The following is a 14,147-nucleotide window of genomic DNA, read 5'->3' on the forward strand; positions in this document are numbered from 1 at the left end:
TAACTGTACGCATTATAAAGTAGATTAAACTAATTCCACCCTGATCAGGTATCAGCAAAAGTTTTCTATTTTGTTGAAAGTCATTGTAACAAAGTGAGTGCTTGTGGGGCGTGACAGCTCCATGTTAGAATACAATTTTGCATTTTTTTGTCCCTCACATCTCTCATCGAATTTGCGCCTTTGCATGCATTGCAGCACATCAGCTCCTGTTGTAAGTTAAAGGAAAGAGGCACTGAAATCATTTCCTGTTATCGCCTCACTGTTTGGTTTCCTGGCAACGCAACAGTGACATCGGAGAGGACAACTTCTGAGAGCTGCTTTGATTATTGAACCTTGTTTCCTAATAACCCTCATCACATACTGTAGATGAAATGTTAGATTAACTCCTTACTCATAATGAAACTGTGCTGTCAAGCCAGACGCTCCCATTGATTGATATAATGAAACATTTTGTCTGTCACGAAAGCCCCAGACAAATCAATCAGTCTTGAAGCTCATTCATCATGGATATCTGATGCTGGTTGGGTTTGTCATGATCATATTTGCATCAACAAGCTTGTGCAGCATCTTCACTTAAACTTTACAGTGTTAAAAAAACGCCACACAAAGCAATATATTTACTCATGCTCATGCTTCCCATGATCTAATCTATGTTCGGTGACAAGAATCTTCACATCCATGTAAAGTCTAATGTAGTGGATTCATACTCTGTGTATCAATATTCTCTATCTAGACTCAGTGAAAACATTGTGTAGGATCAATGGGTTCTGCCTCAAGCCTTGAGATGTTCTATTAACAATTTCACACAGCCATTTAAATCAGTAGGGGGGGGGTGGGTCGATTCAGAGTCATCAAGTCTATATGGATGATGGTTGGATTTTATGACTGTGTTAGAATGAATAGCACAGCAACGGTCTGTTCAGTGGAGCTTTTGTTCCTGAAGTAGTCCATGCTGCTGAATGTGAAAATAAAAAGTAACAGAATAATTTCAAAAACATATCAAACGAAATAAAATGTCCATTTAGTCCCTTTAGTGGAGGCGGGGTTGAAATGAAGCGTAGTTGCCTTTTTCAATGATTCAAATTAAAACTATGTTGATTTCAATGGCAAAAAATTAAGAGCAAGCAAGTATTTCCTTCAGATTTATGTAATTCTTTAGGGTGAAAACCCTCTAAAACAACATTTAGACTAGAGATAATAATGCAGCGATCCTAAATGGTGGGTGAAACTGTGACTTTTAGATGAACATTTCCATTTTGCATGCATTATCTCAAAAGTAAATAATGAACCTTTTAAGCCACCGCATTCTCTTACAGCCGTATTTTCTATCTTATAAAACATCGTGCCTGTCAATGTCAAACATCTTCATCATCTTCATTCATATAACCAACATTTCATATATAATATTTTCTACTTACCCATCTGCTGGTAATAACAATGTTCATTTTTATGACCTGACCCTCAGGTATAACAATCCTGTGGATGTTACACCACACTGCGCATCACAAGGACACGCACTGCGAAACTGCCTATGTAGGTGCATCTTACTATCTGAATAATGTGCTGTTGAAATAGCAGGAAAATACTGCTGCTATGAACTTGGACAGAGTTATCCACGGACGTCCCCGCTGGCATGTCGCCAGGTGCCGAGCTTAAAGCACTCCGTGAGCACAATGAGAGAAGGTAGTGTTTGTGTGTATTTAAATCCGCATACTTCGGATTTAAAATGCGAAGGTGCAGGTCATTTCCCCACTGATCTCGCACCACAAATCACTGTCCGCTTTCTCACTTCGGTTTTGTTTTTCATGAAGCGGATATGACCTCACATTACTCATTGACTACAACAATAAAAGGTCCTCAGCATAGTTTAAAATATGCACTCGTGAAAAAAAAAAAAATTGTGACACTTAGCAAATAGCAAATAGATTTTTTCTATTATGGGACTCGGGGTTGGTAGAGGAGATCTATGGTGTATGACCCCAGAGTGGGAAGACAATTGTGCCAGAAAATAGGCCACACAAGATGGAGGATGACCTGACACATGGGTAGACTGACTGTATGAGCCCAACGATAGTAGGCCTACAGGAAGCAGGTTGAACAAAGGATAACTAGAGAGTCTAAAACAATGGACATCCACCCAGTGAAAAACAGAAGTGACTGTTCCTTTTGACTTCAGCCTCTGTTTGTTCCTCCATCATTCCTTGTAAGCGGTAATTGCACAGCGAAACATCCTGTTTTGAGTTACCTAACTCAATAGAGTCGCTGGTGCAATAAACAATAAGAATGTTTCCTAAGCTGTGTAATGGCAAGAATCACAGGGAAATGAGTTGTGACAGAAGAATGTGGCAATTGAAGTTAATGTAGCCGAACATCTTTTATGCCCGTTGTACAACACCATATTTTGTGTCCTAAATAAGAGGTCAAGCTGACATGTTGTGTTGTTTATACTGCTGTAAAGATGACAGCCCCAAAGGACATTATGGATAAATTGATAAGATTCCAATGGGGAGGGGGGGGTGTGTGATTTATGCCAGGAACTTGCTCGTGGGGTGGCCTGGGTCAGGGAGAAAACAGTGGCCAAGGTTGTCTGTGAGAGCAGATTAAGTGTCCAGACATAACCTGTCACTGAAAATACAGCCTCAACTGTGGGAGCCGGGAACGAAGCCAGAAAGTGAATGGCAAGTGCACCACGTTTTCCAGCACACGTAAGGGTTTAAAATCCCAGCACAAACACACGGGCAATCAGATGCAGAGGTGGAAAGAGACTCATTCTGACAAAAGGAAGTGAGGTAAAAAGGCAGGTGCTGCTTCCTGCCACTGAGATACAAGGATGGAGAAGGAAGGAAGCTGGAAGATTTAAAGGGAAGGTGGAGGTGGGAGGGGAGGGGGGGCGCCAGGGAATTGGGCCAGCAGATGGTGATTCTCTCACTGTGGAGGGAAGTAGAGCTGAGCAAAGATACGAGGAGAATGGCAAAGAGAGCGGACAACAGAGAAGGAAGGATGTAAGCCGGTCCCGAGGGGAGCGGTGAGGTAGTGGGGTTATCCACCGGCTGGGCTGGGCGTGCTCAGTGTAGCCAGGAACCATATGAGCCCAGCAGGGAAGGTCAGAGGGAGTCAGAAGGAGGGTCTGCCGCGAGAGGACACCGAAAAGCTCAACTAAGAGGGAGAGATAAGGAGAGAGAGTTCGGACCTTACTCACTGACTTCATTAAACAGTAGTTTGACATGTTGGGGAATCCATTTATCTGCTGTGTCTCTTGCTGAGAGTTAAATGAGAAGATGGTCAGCTGACTCACTTCTTTACAATAGTTAGCTTAGCTTATCATGGAGACTGAAAGCGAGGGGAAACATCTAGCCTCCAAAGCTCAGATATGTTACATCTGGTTTGTTTAACCAGTGGGAAAGACGTAAAGTGTAAAAATATGAAGTCGTGCTTTTATGGTAACTTATGTGCTGAACTATTTTTGAGCCTGGGAGCAGTTGCTTCCAGAGGAGACTCGAGGAAGCCAGAGAGTGTAGTCCATGTGGCTGACTCCAAGTGTCCTGGTAGGGCCGGTAATTTGAAACAGAACATAATCTTAATGCAGCATATGTAAGTTATTTCCCAAAATGTCTAACTATTCCTTTAAATTCTCAGCACTGCTGGCGCTAGAATTTGCATAGTTACCTGACAGGGACACTTTCCACTTCTATTCCACGTCTTTTCTCTCTCTTTTTTTTTTTTTTTTTTGGAGGAATAGCTCTGCTGAAAAGTGTAATCAGCTTTGTGTCGAACAAAAAGCAGGTGTGTGAAGCTAGCTGAGAGGGGAAGGAGCTGAGAAGGGAGAAAGGGGGTGGTGTTGGTGGTGGGGGGGATGGGGGGGGGGCTTTGCTATTTACTTCCATTTCACCCTTAAAAAAAAAAAAAAAACCTGAGGATAAATCCCCAAAATAGATTTAGGCTCAAAGTGGCAGACTCCAAGCTGTTTCTCTTTGCCATACGGCAGCTGTCTTCAAACGTCTGGGATGACACAGCAAGCATCCTGTTTATTGACTACCAGCAGGAAACGCTTTCAATGCTAACAATGTGCGCTACTTACAAGTCTCCTTGCTGCTGCTGCTGCTGCTGCTGCTGCCTCTTTTTTTAAACCTCATCCCTCTCCCAAAAAAAAAAAAAAAGGGGGGGGGGGGGGTGTTAACTCAAAAATGAGCCATCGAGGGAAAGCTGTGCATCAATATTCATTCATGCAGAACATGCATTGTCAAGTAGAAATAGAGACGGTGATGAGTGCTGCATTTATTTGTCATTTACCTCCTGGTATGCTAATATAATGAGGTCTGCACACCAAATAACCAAAGTCTGCATGAATACTGATTCTGTGCCGTGTTTCCAAATGCAACTGGCACACAGAGAACACAAATACTGCCTTTGGGGTTTTTTGTTTTTTTTTTCCCTTTTTTTTCCTTTTCCTCGAGAGAATACTTAGTGATAATAGTGGGCCACATTTTCCTTTGAGGCACTGAAGAGAAAATGATATTATTCCATCAGCATAAGGTTATTGCATTATGTGTTCCTTACATACTTCAATAAGCAATAAATCGTAAGGCAGGGCACCAGTAAAGCCACACAAAGGTAAAGCACATCCTTGTTTTATTGATGGTGGCTGTGAGGCGGCCTGACAGTCTCTTGTTAGGGAGCAGATGAGTAGGGACTGAACAAAAATTATTAGGGGGTCAGAAAAGGAGGAGAGTCATGTGGTTATCATCTTTTCTGAAAGGGGTGGGGGTTTTAATTAGTTCTTTTTATTTCAGCCTTTTTTTGTGATATTTATTCTATAAAAGAATGTAAATCAAATACAAATAAGATGGCTTCTGTGTGTGCCACGGGTTAATAAAGGTGTCATTTAACCGTATGCAGAGGGCAACATTTCTATCGTATCAGGGCTTTATGTTTCTCATCAAAATTGACTGTTTCAGTTATTAGGGACAATGATAAGTGTTGATTTAGCAACTCTATGCAAAATTGGTGTCTGTGTTATATATATATATATATTTATTTATATTATTTTGACATATTGGGGTAAGTGTGTTGCAATTTTTTCTTCATGTCAAGAGAGGATCCAAAGAAAACATGCTGGCGAGGGCCTTCCTTTTTTTATAAAATGAAATATACGATTCAGCCCCCTTCCCTGGCCCAATCACTTTCATACTGTCCTCAAAATCTGGGAACTCCTTTAAATCGCCTTAATTAGTAAATATTGCTCCGATGTTTTGTTTTTACACCACCACCTCTGCTTGAACAGCGAGGAAGAAAGATTATACGAAAATGGTTAATGGGGTAAACAGAGTTGTTCTTTGATTGAATATATTTTCCACAGTGAGAATAACAATCATTTATTTCAAGGATTTCTACGTTCCACGATGCATGCACAGAAGCGCACAGAGACCCCCTAAACGTTTAAGACGGGTGCGTAACAGCATGCACACACAGTATACAGGCACAGGTTAGCACCACTATTTCGAAGATGCACAGTGTAAACAACACGGTTTCCTAATAGCATGTTTACTGGAGAGTGAGTGAGTGAGTCAGGTCTCAAGGGTTACGCAAGGACTCTGGATGTCTGCGTCATCTCAGCCATAATGGAGCCTTTAAGTTAAGCTACGGCACTTTAGAAGAAAACCCGACACAGACATTGACCCATGGGTGCAGGTCTTTGTATGAGGTGACTGTGGGGGTTTGTGGCCTTGACACCTGGTTTTGAACGGGACATTTGGCGTCCTTGTTATGAGAGCCTGACATTTTTCTGAGGCTTTACAAACACTAAAATTTTGCATTGTGAGTTTGAATATTTCTTTTTTTTTTCTCATCACTATTGAAAGTGGCCACTATGACCCATTTCATCCTTTATAACATTGTCTTTTTTTCCAGATCTATAAAAAAAAGGAGAAAGGGAGAATGTTTGGCACAAATGTCATGGTTGTAATTAAGGGATGTGTCAGTACGGCTGTGTCCCCCCCCAGGAAAAATCCCTGAGCTCCCCCTCTCTCCCTTTTTCTCTCTGTGTGTCAATGACATTGTTTATGTTTCACTTATCTCTGGCAGATGTTAGCTGAGTGAAATTGAATTCCTGGCAATGAGGGTGGAGAGATCACGGCGCGCATCCTTTTTTATGTCTGGGGACAGGATTTCTCCTGGCCGGCCTTGATCCTTTGATTGTCTGCCCCGCGATGTTGTTGGTGGATAATGACAAAGGTCAAGGGTGAACCAGGCTTTTCCTGAGTCACGGGGGCCAAGGAACCCCTGCCAGCCTGTTGGTTTGAATAGAACAGCCACATCTCAAAGCTGGCAGAACAGAAATGATGCAAAAAAAACAAGCTACTTACACCCAATATCTGACAAAGTATGTGCAGCAACACAAACCAGCTGTCTAGTTCTTTTATTCAGCGGCACCAGCTCTGGTGAATTACAGGTTTAAGCAGCTCCTCACAAGTTTGAGTAAAACACATATCATACTGGGTTTATAGTTCTTCATATTTCTGCTTTTTTCCACATTATCTGGGCGGACTTGTAAATCTCCCTGAAAGATAAATCCTGCAGTGATAAAGTGTAGTCAGTCATCTTTATTGGATTCCTGAGACTGGTGAGAAGACGGCCAGATGAAATTGCTGCTCGCAAATACAAACACGGCAGAGCCCCCGAGTGAAAGGCTTTGCTCATATGCTGAATGGCGCGCATTTATCTCTAAAACTCCAAGCTGCTGTTTCTGCTGCAGTGGAGTATTTCCCCCAGAAATTGTTGGTTGGATGATGCAGCTTCACTTTACTGTAAAACCAATAGACAGAGAGAGAGAGAGAGAGAGAGAGAGAGAAGGAGGGGGAGGAGAAAAAAAAAGCAATTTGATGTCATTTGGTGAGAGGCCGAGTTCATGTGTAGGCACTCTTTTTCCGCTTGTTTACCCCGAGCTGTTTCTCAACCCGGTACATCAGCCCTGAACAAACATGACTATCAGCTGATGCTGCACAGGTCTTCAAAACCATGTGCAGATGACACTCATTACCAGTGCAGGTCGGGAAGATACAGAGGCAGCAGTTACACAACAACACCCCCCCGGCTTCGTTATGGTGGATTGAAATAACAATTTGCCCCCCTGGAGGAAGTTGAGACAGAACCTCAAACAAACAATGAAAAATGAAAATAAAAAAACAGCATCAGTATGTTCCAAACTGAGGATGCAGAGCAATCATAGCTCCGTACCTGCTAATTTCCTCCGGTCGTCATTCCTCTGATAACACCTGACTGTTTTGCAATGCTCCTTTGAAAAATGATACTAGTTACATTAACCCGTGTGCGTCTGCCATGTTGTGTGGTGTTTACAGTGGTTGCCATGGCGCTGTTGATATACTGTACACACTGTCCCTTACAGACTCCCATGTGCTCAGACTTCTATGGAAAATCTAATTAAAGTCCAAGGGTAATAATCTGTTCTGCTGCACTAGTGCAAAAGCATGACGTTTGCAAAAACAACTATAATGTGATTCCTTTCGGAGGGTGACTTAGGACAACAGGCTAATCTGAGCCTGGTATGTTTAGAGCGTAATGTTTTCAGGTAATAGAACACATGCTTTAAATGATAGTTCATCTCTGCCCCACACCAGACTTCCTCTAACCCGCCGTTACACATTCTGTCAGAGTGATGCTGCAATTTGTAGGCCGGTCATGTTATATTTACTTCTACTTTTCCATACCCCATGCATCAGGGTTTCTATTGCCCAACTGTGCACATCCACACGGTCAAAGTTGAACAGAGGTGAACTCTGACCAGCGAGTCTGCCACAGCTGGCAGTGAAACAGGGGAAACAAGCACCTCTTTCTGTGAACTGAAGCGAATACAAGATGGAACATTTATTTGTGAGGTAGAAAGCGCAACATGACTTTAGTTTAAACCTGCAGCGTGGAACTTTTGTGTCCCCCTTCTGGCAGCGAGAGTAATCATACAAACACTGTCGCCACGTGCTTATGGCATAAGCCTACAGGTCGCTGCCTGCAGATCCGCCGCTACGGCTGCTTTAAGCTCTGGCGAGCGAGCCAATCGTTTTCTGGTTGATGTGAAACACATAATTACCGGTGCGCCAGCGCAAGAATGCCACTACAGGAATCAGATTTAAATCAGATTCACCTGGCAGTAACAGGCTTAAGCAGCACTGCGTGATCTTGGTTGGGACTTGATTGTAACATATGTTAATTTACATGTGAACGTCCCTCGCTCCAGCTTTAATGTAAGAGCTGTGGCCTTTTAGCTACAATTACTGAGGTTTAACTTATCCAATAAGCATAAAGCTGCCCTCAGATGTTTCTTCAGCTATCTGATAGTGCAGTGGTTTAAGTATCCTGACTTGTAGTTCAAAGTGTTAACAACTTCCTGCATTGCCCATACTGAAACTCTGCAGGGTGGTTTCCAACAAACCCTTCCTACCTGGTGAATGCCTCTGCCTCTTAAACTTAAAAATGCGTCTGCAGCCGTAGCTATTATAACCCTCATGACATCATCAGAGTTATTTTCTCATGCGTGTCAAAGCTCCTTAAGATCCAAAGGCATTAAATAACTAACAGGCGGAGTAGCACTCACCGAGGCAAGTTAACTTCTTTTTTTTTAAGTATAAAATGAATGGAGTAAATCTTTAACTGAACTTCAGTTTGACACATTACCACCATTTTAACTGCCTAATGTAAAAGTGAAGCTCTCAGCAGATATTGAAAAGGTGTCTTTGTCAGCCCTCATGTGCTGGCTGTTCACCAGCAGTCTTCAGACTAATTCTCTGCTAATGTAGATTCAGACTGTGTGGCTATATATTATCTGTAACCATGAATACAGCCATGCAGCATTTATCTGCCCTTGACTATACAGATGATAGGCCCCTGAATGGAACAGCAACAGTTGGCACGCTCCCAACTTCCACGAGCCAGTTAATAAATAAAATCCCTTTACTGTAATAATTCATCCTACATATCTTGTCTGGGCATCGCACGCATATAGCTGCGCACTCCCTGAAACAGCAACAACGAGCATGAAGGTGCCCTTCGAGATGCCTGAATAAAACGCAAATTCTGTACATTGAAAAAAAAAAAAAAGGACCACCAGAACTAAACCTGTTATAGTTTCAATTTGATCCCTTGTAGCATGAAGATGACCCCTTTATCTGTGCCGCAGATTGAATTGAAGTAGCAGAAGGAGTTTGTGTGGAGGAGAGTTATCATTCATGGCTGCTTTTAAGGGGGTCTTGGGTTTTAAATACACAGATAATGGGAGTGAGGAGGGCGCATTATTAAGAAAAGCGCGTGGAGCAGAAGGGTGGTACCATCAGTCAAAGAAGACATTAGAGATTTAGATCAATCCTGTTATATAGGAAAGCGTATGCACAATATGGCTGATCTCCATATTCATATGTATAACTCTGTGCTGTGTCATTAATAACCCCAAAGATGGCCCATAAACTCAATGGTGGAAATTCAATATGAGTAAGCGGACGGTGTAGGGCCTTAAAATATGTGGGGGTTTTGATTAGGGTACACGGATGGGGAAGTGGATAAGGAGAAGATATAAAAGCAGCCACACATCTGCATCCCCACAGGAGAGCTTTTAGAGACGAAGATGAATATGGATTCCCATTAGAAAGCGAATAGTTCATATCCAGGTGATCTGTTACGACGTATCAGCGGTTCAAATCTCTACTCCCTTCCTTCCAGCGCCGCCGCTCCTCCACTGGAGTCATTTTGCCGAACGAGATTCCTCCAGACACCCCAGATTAAAATGCAGCTGAATGAAGTGGCAGGTGGCAATCACTCCCCCAACCCTCTCCCTTCATCTCCCCCTCCTCTTGGCTCTTATTTTATTGAAGTATATAAAAAAAAAGAAGAAAACACCCCTAAGAGGATCCCGGTTAGTGCAGCGAGATTTCGGGAACATCGGTCACAACCTGATGCTAACGACGTCTGATGAAAGGGTGGGAGATGAGCGTGTGAGATGAAAATGCATGCAGGTGCCCGGAGCGAGCATCAGCAATGAGGCTCTATAACAAGACACCATAAATAATAACCAGCCACAGCTTGAGCAGTTTTTGACAAATGCTCCGCGGCGTGCCCTGACACGGCTTGGTTTTTGGGTAACGATGCTCACCTGGAGGATGCAACAGAGGTTGTATTTTGGGTTGGGAGTGAAGGATGTTCGCACAGCACAAGGCACATTGACCTGGTTTCTCAAAATAGAGCCATTAAATGCAACTTTACCAAATGACACAAGCACAGAATTTGCCGGTTCGAGTTTATCAAACTTTTCCCGTTGCAATTCAGGCGAGGATGAATGTGGATGCCAGTATCAGCCCATCAGCATACGTTATCGCCCTCTTTCCACGGCCTCAGCTCGCCACTGAATGGCGAGCCAAGGTCAACATGTTTGCACAACGAGGAGATACGTCAAAACAGGCCAAAAGTTTATCAAAGAAAAAGAAAATCCCCATTCAGCCGGGCACCCGTGGACGAACAATGGGCCAAGATGGAGATCACGAGTGGACAATGCTGCTGACCTCAGTCACTCTGCCACATTCGCTCCTCTTTTCACCTTCATATCTTTGCACCACTTCTCAGTGTGTTCACACCAAATCAATAGAAGCTGTATAGAGCGGCTGACTTGAAATTACCTGAAAAAGTAATGACAAAAAATATCAATAGGTGTAGATAATGTGGCAGCAAATGTCTTTATTGCCATGACTGTAATAGAAAGCTATTATCATTTTACTGCTGAATTCCCTAACCAATTGTAATTGCAATATTATAGCCTATTGCAGTACAGTTAAGCGATATTTTTATTGATGCAGCATCTATATTTGCTATCAGTGGAATGAACAAACAGCAAGACATTCCCAACCCTCCCTGTCTGTAAAGGAAGGTGGGTCTTTTAAAGCATGTTACAACACAAACTTATGTGAAACGATGTTTTTTTCCCCCCACTTTTTTGTCGTTTTTGGACTCATCGCCCAGTGACAAGTGAGCACCCAGGGCCTTGGTGTGATTCACCCCAGTCATTCTGGGTACTGTTTCCTGGCTGATGAGGTGGGAGTGCCTCAGCTTTTGTTGAGCATGTGCACGGAGATCAACATGTGTGCGTGTGTGTGTGTGTGTGTGTGTGTGTTTACAGTGGATCGTGAGGATAATTCCTGCCAGGCATCTCAAATATGCAGGTGTTTGTGCATGTTTGCTCACAAGCGTCTCACCCTTTCCTTCGCCGCTTCCCTTGGAACAGAACCTCCAAGAAAAACAGCGAGGGGCAAATGTAAACACGGGTCGTACAGATTGATGAGTGTGAAGCCATGTTATATAAGCCAGTGCTATTCAGCCGGGGATGGGGAAGTGTTTGACGGTTGGCACAACACACTTGATGTAGTTGCCTTAGATAGACATACAGTACCGGCCCACTGTCAAAACATCTGGCGTGTTGCAACACATTTGCACTTGAATGTCTATGCATGGGATTTCTATAGCATAGTATTTCAAGTATGTTGCACAACATGCTGACTTGATAGCCGGAGCAGTAATGACAGATGTGCACGGCTGCCGTTGGATGAATCACTAACAAAACAGAGAACAATCAATTCAGCCACGTGTGATTTGACTGTTTTATGTTTTTATAAAGGCAGCAGCCTGTGTCTCTCCATTCAGGTGTAGCTTTTAGTGTTGGCCACAAGGCTTCTTTTTTTTTTTTTTTTTTCAATTGTTGCTCTGCCAATTAAAGCAGTTCATCAGAGACTAATGGTGGAGCTATTGTTAGTCTAATTAGTAGCCACAGGCCATGTTGGAGTCTCAGTACCTTGGCTATGGCATAAGCTTTCATAAGAACAAGTAATCACAAGTCCAGTCTGCGTCTGCAAATCCTCTTGAGAATGCCTCATTACCTAACCAACAGTGCTGCAGTCGTTTTATGGCAGATTTGTTTGTTCTTTATTTCAGCGGCTTTGGGAGTTCAAATGTGTTTGCCATTGTCCGTTAAAGCCTTCCTCCATTCGACAGCACGTTTTGCTAATTGTTACTTAACTTGGATATTCGCCGGACTTGGATATTCACAAAACGATTTAATGTGTCGAGTTGGACACAAGAGGGCTGTTTTCACATTCATCTGCTGAAAGGGGGGGGGGGGGGTTGTTTGCACAGCTTAAATCTCAGTTTTAGGCCTGTACGTATGAGCAGGATTTTCTGAAATCACTAAGTTTGAAAGCCAATTGTGATCCAACAAAGAACTCGCTCAAGTGTGATATAGAAGTTCGAAACACCCAGGACGCCATACACTGTCAGTGACGTAGGCGACATCTCTGCGCAGATCAGCTACTTCAGTGCTAGGAAGCCTCCTCCACTCACAGCCCTTGGTTTCCTCTATAACTACTGAATTATCTGTGCTTTTTGCCTTTATTTAGCTTAATTTGACTTAAATGATGATGCATAGCTTTTGTTTCACACTTCATATTCTTTTTTTAATACTGTCAATCAGTGTTGCAAGTTACTTTCAAAACGTTAAATATAAATTATCATTAGTTACTTTCATGTGAAATTAATAAGTTAATAATTTACAATGTTAGTGTTTGTGTAGAGTAATGCGATACACTACTAGTTAAACTACTTTTGTGTTATTTTCACCAATGGAATCGAGCACCGAATCCCTGTCCGACAGGTAGATGTGGGTAATGTAGTGTATGGAAGACTCAAGGCAGAAAGCCTTTGGATGGTCATCATATATCCAGTAATATAACTGAAATCCTATTTAGTAACACATTACAGTGCTTTGTTACTGCTAATTGTATCATATAACTATAACGCGTTACTTGTATAACTCTCTACCCCCAACGCTCTTAGCAGTACATTAGTTTCTATTTGTGGATAGCGTTTAATTGACTTCTGTACAGTCACGTTAGTTACGTTTTCCTGAAGTTGTTCTAAGTCTACTTCTTTAGAGTTACCAGTGCAGAGGAGCCAACTGCTGGTTTCTTCTGATAGGAGGACACCTTGTCAAGTCTGAGCAAAAGATGTCCCAAAGCAGAGCAGTTAGATACAGGAAGTGGCCAGTCAGGTGGCACCAAGTGAACGCCACATCATGGGGGGAATGGGACTTCTAGTTCAGAGATTTTGGTCATTTCTTTGAAATATTTCTTTATTTTTTTAAATTTTTCAAACAGACAGACAGACAAATATATTCTGTCTTTCTGTTACTTGCTGTTGAATTTGTTAGTAGCTTGAAACAGTAGTAGCTAAAACCTTTTTTTTGTGGAAAAAAACACATCAGCCAAATTATTCAAAGCATATTTTAATGTCTTAAATTATGTCTGGAGGGGGATCTTTGTATTCTAATCCTAATTTTAATGAGTAATTTTCAATAGCCCCCCATGTCTTTATCAAAATCTGATGTCTCAAACTTGATATTTCAGTTAATGTTTAATAATATGTGCACGAAATCACAACTCCAGCTGAAGTAGAGAGTTATAAATAGAACTACAGCGCGCACCCTCATGCCCTTCGCCCTTTTGCTCGTCCTCCCCTGGACAGCAGGCCCCATCAACAGTGTCGTCCCGCTTCACAGTAATGACAAGGCACCATTTGGCCGGTAGATGTTTAACCATGTCCCAGGGCACCAGCTGGCACTCAAACACACTTCACATTTCCCTCCAAAGTGAGTCTCCTGTTGTCCGTCCATACTCCCAGGAGCTGAGAGGAGCGAGGTGGCAGTTAGGGGGGAGGAATCGAGGGCAGGAGCGGGGGAGAGGAAGGGTGGGCTAACAGGCAAACACTAAAGGTTACCATCCCCATTTCACATCAAATATCAAGGACACCAGTAATTACCGCATACAGCTGAGAGGTTCTGACACAGGCGTAGGGTATCTCTTCTATCTGACCTTGTGATAGCCTGGACTGAAACACTAGGAGCTCCTACTGGAAGGGGTTGACAATTGAAACTAAAAAAAAATAAAAAACTTGAAAATGACACTAATTACAATGCTCCCAAAGTGCAGTGCACCCTAATTGCATGTCAGGATGTGTCCAGTACTCCCCGCCGTCTGACATGGCTTCTCAAGGAAATAGATTTCTCCCTGGATTTGATCCCATTGCCTCAGCGCAAACACAAGCCCACT

The sequence above is a fragment of the Pempheris klunzingeri genome, chromosome 21 (genome assembly GCF_042242105.1).
Source record: "Pempheris klunzingeri isolate RE-2024b chromosome 21, fPemKlu1.hap1, whole genome shotgun sequence".
Classification (NCBI taxonomy): Eukaryota; Metazoa; Chordata; class Actinopteri; order Acropomatiformes; family Pempheridae; genus Pempheris; species Pempheris klunzingeri.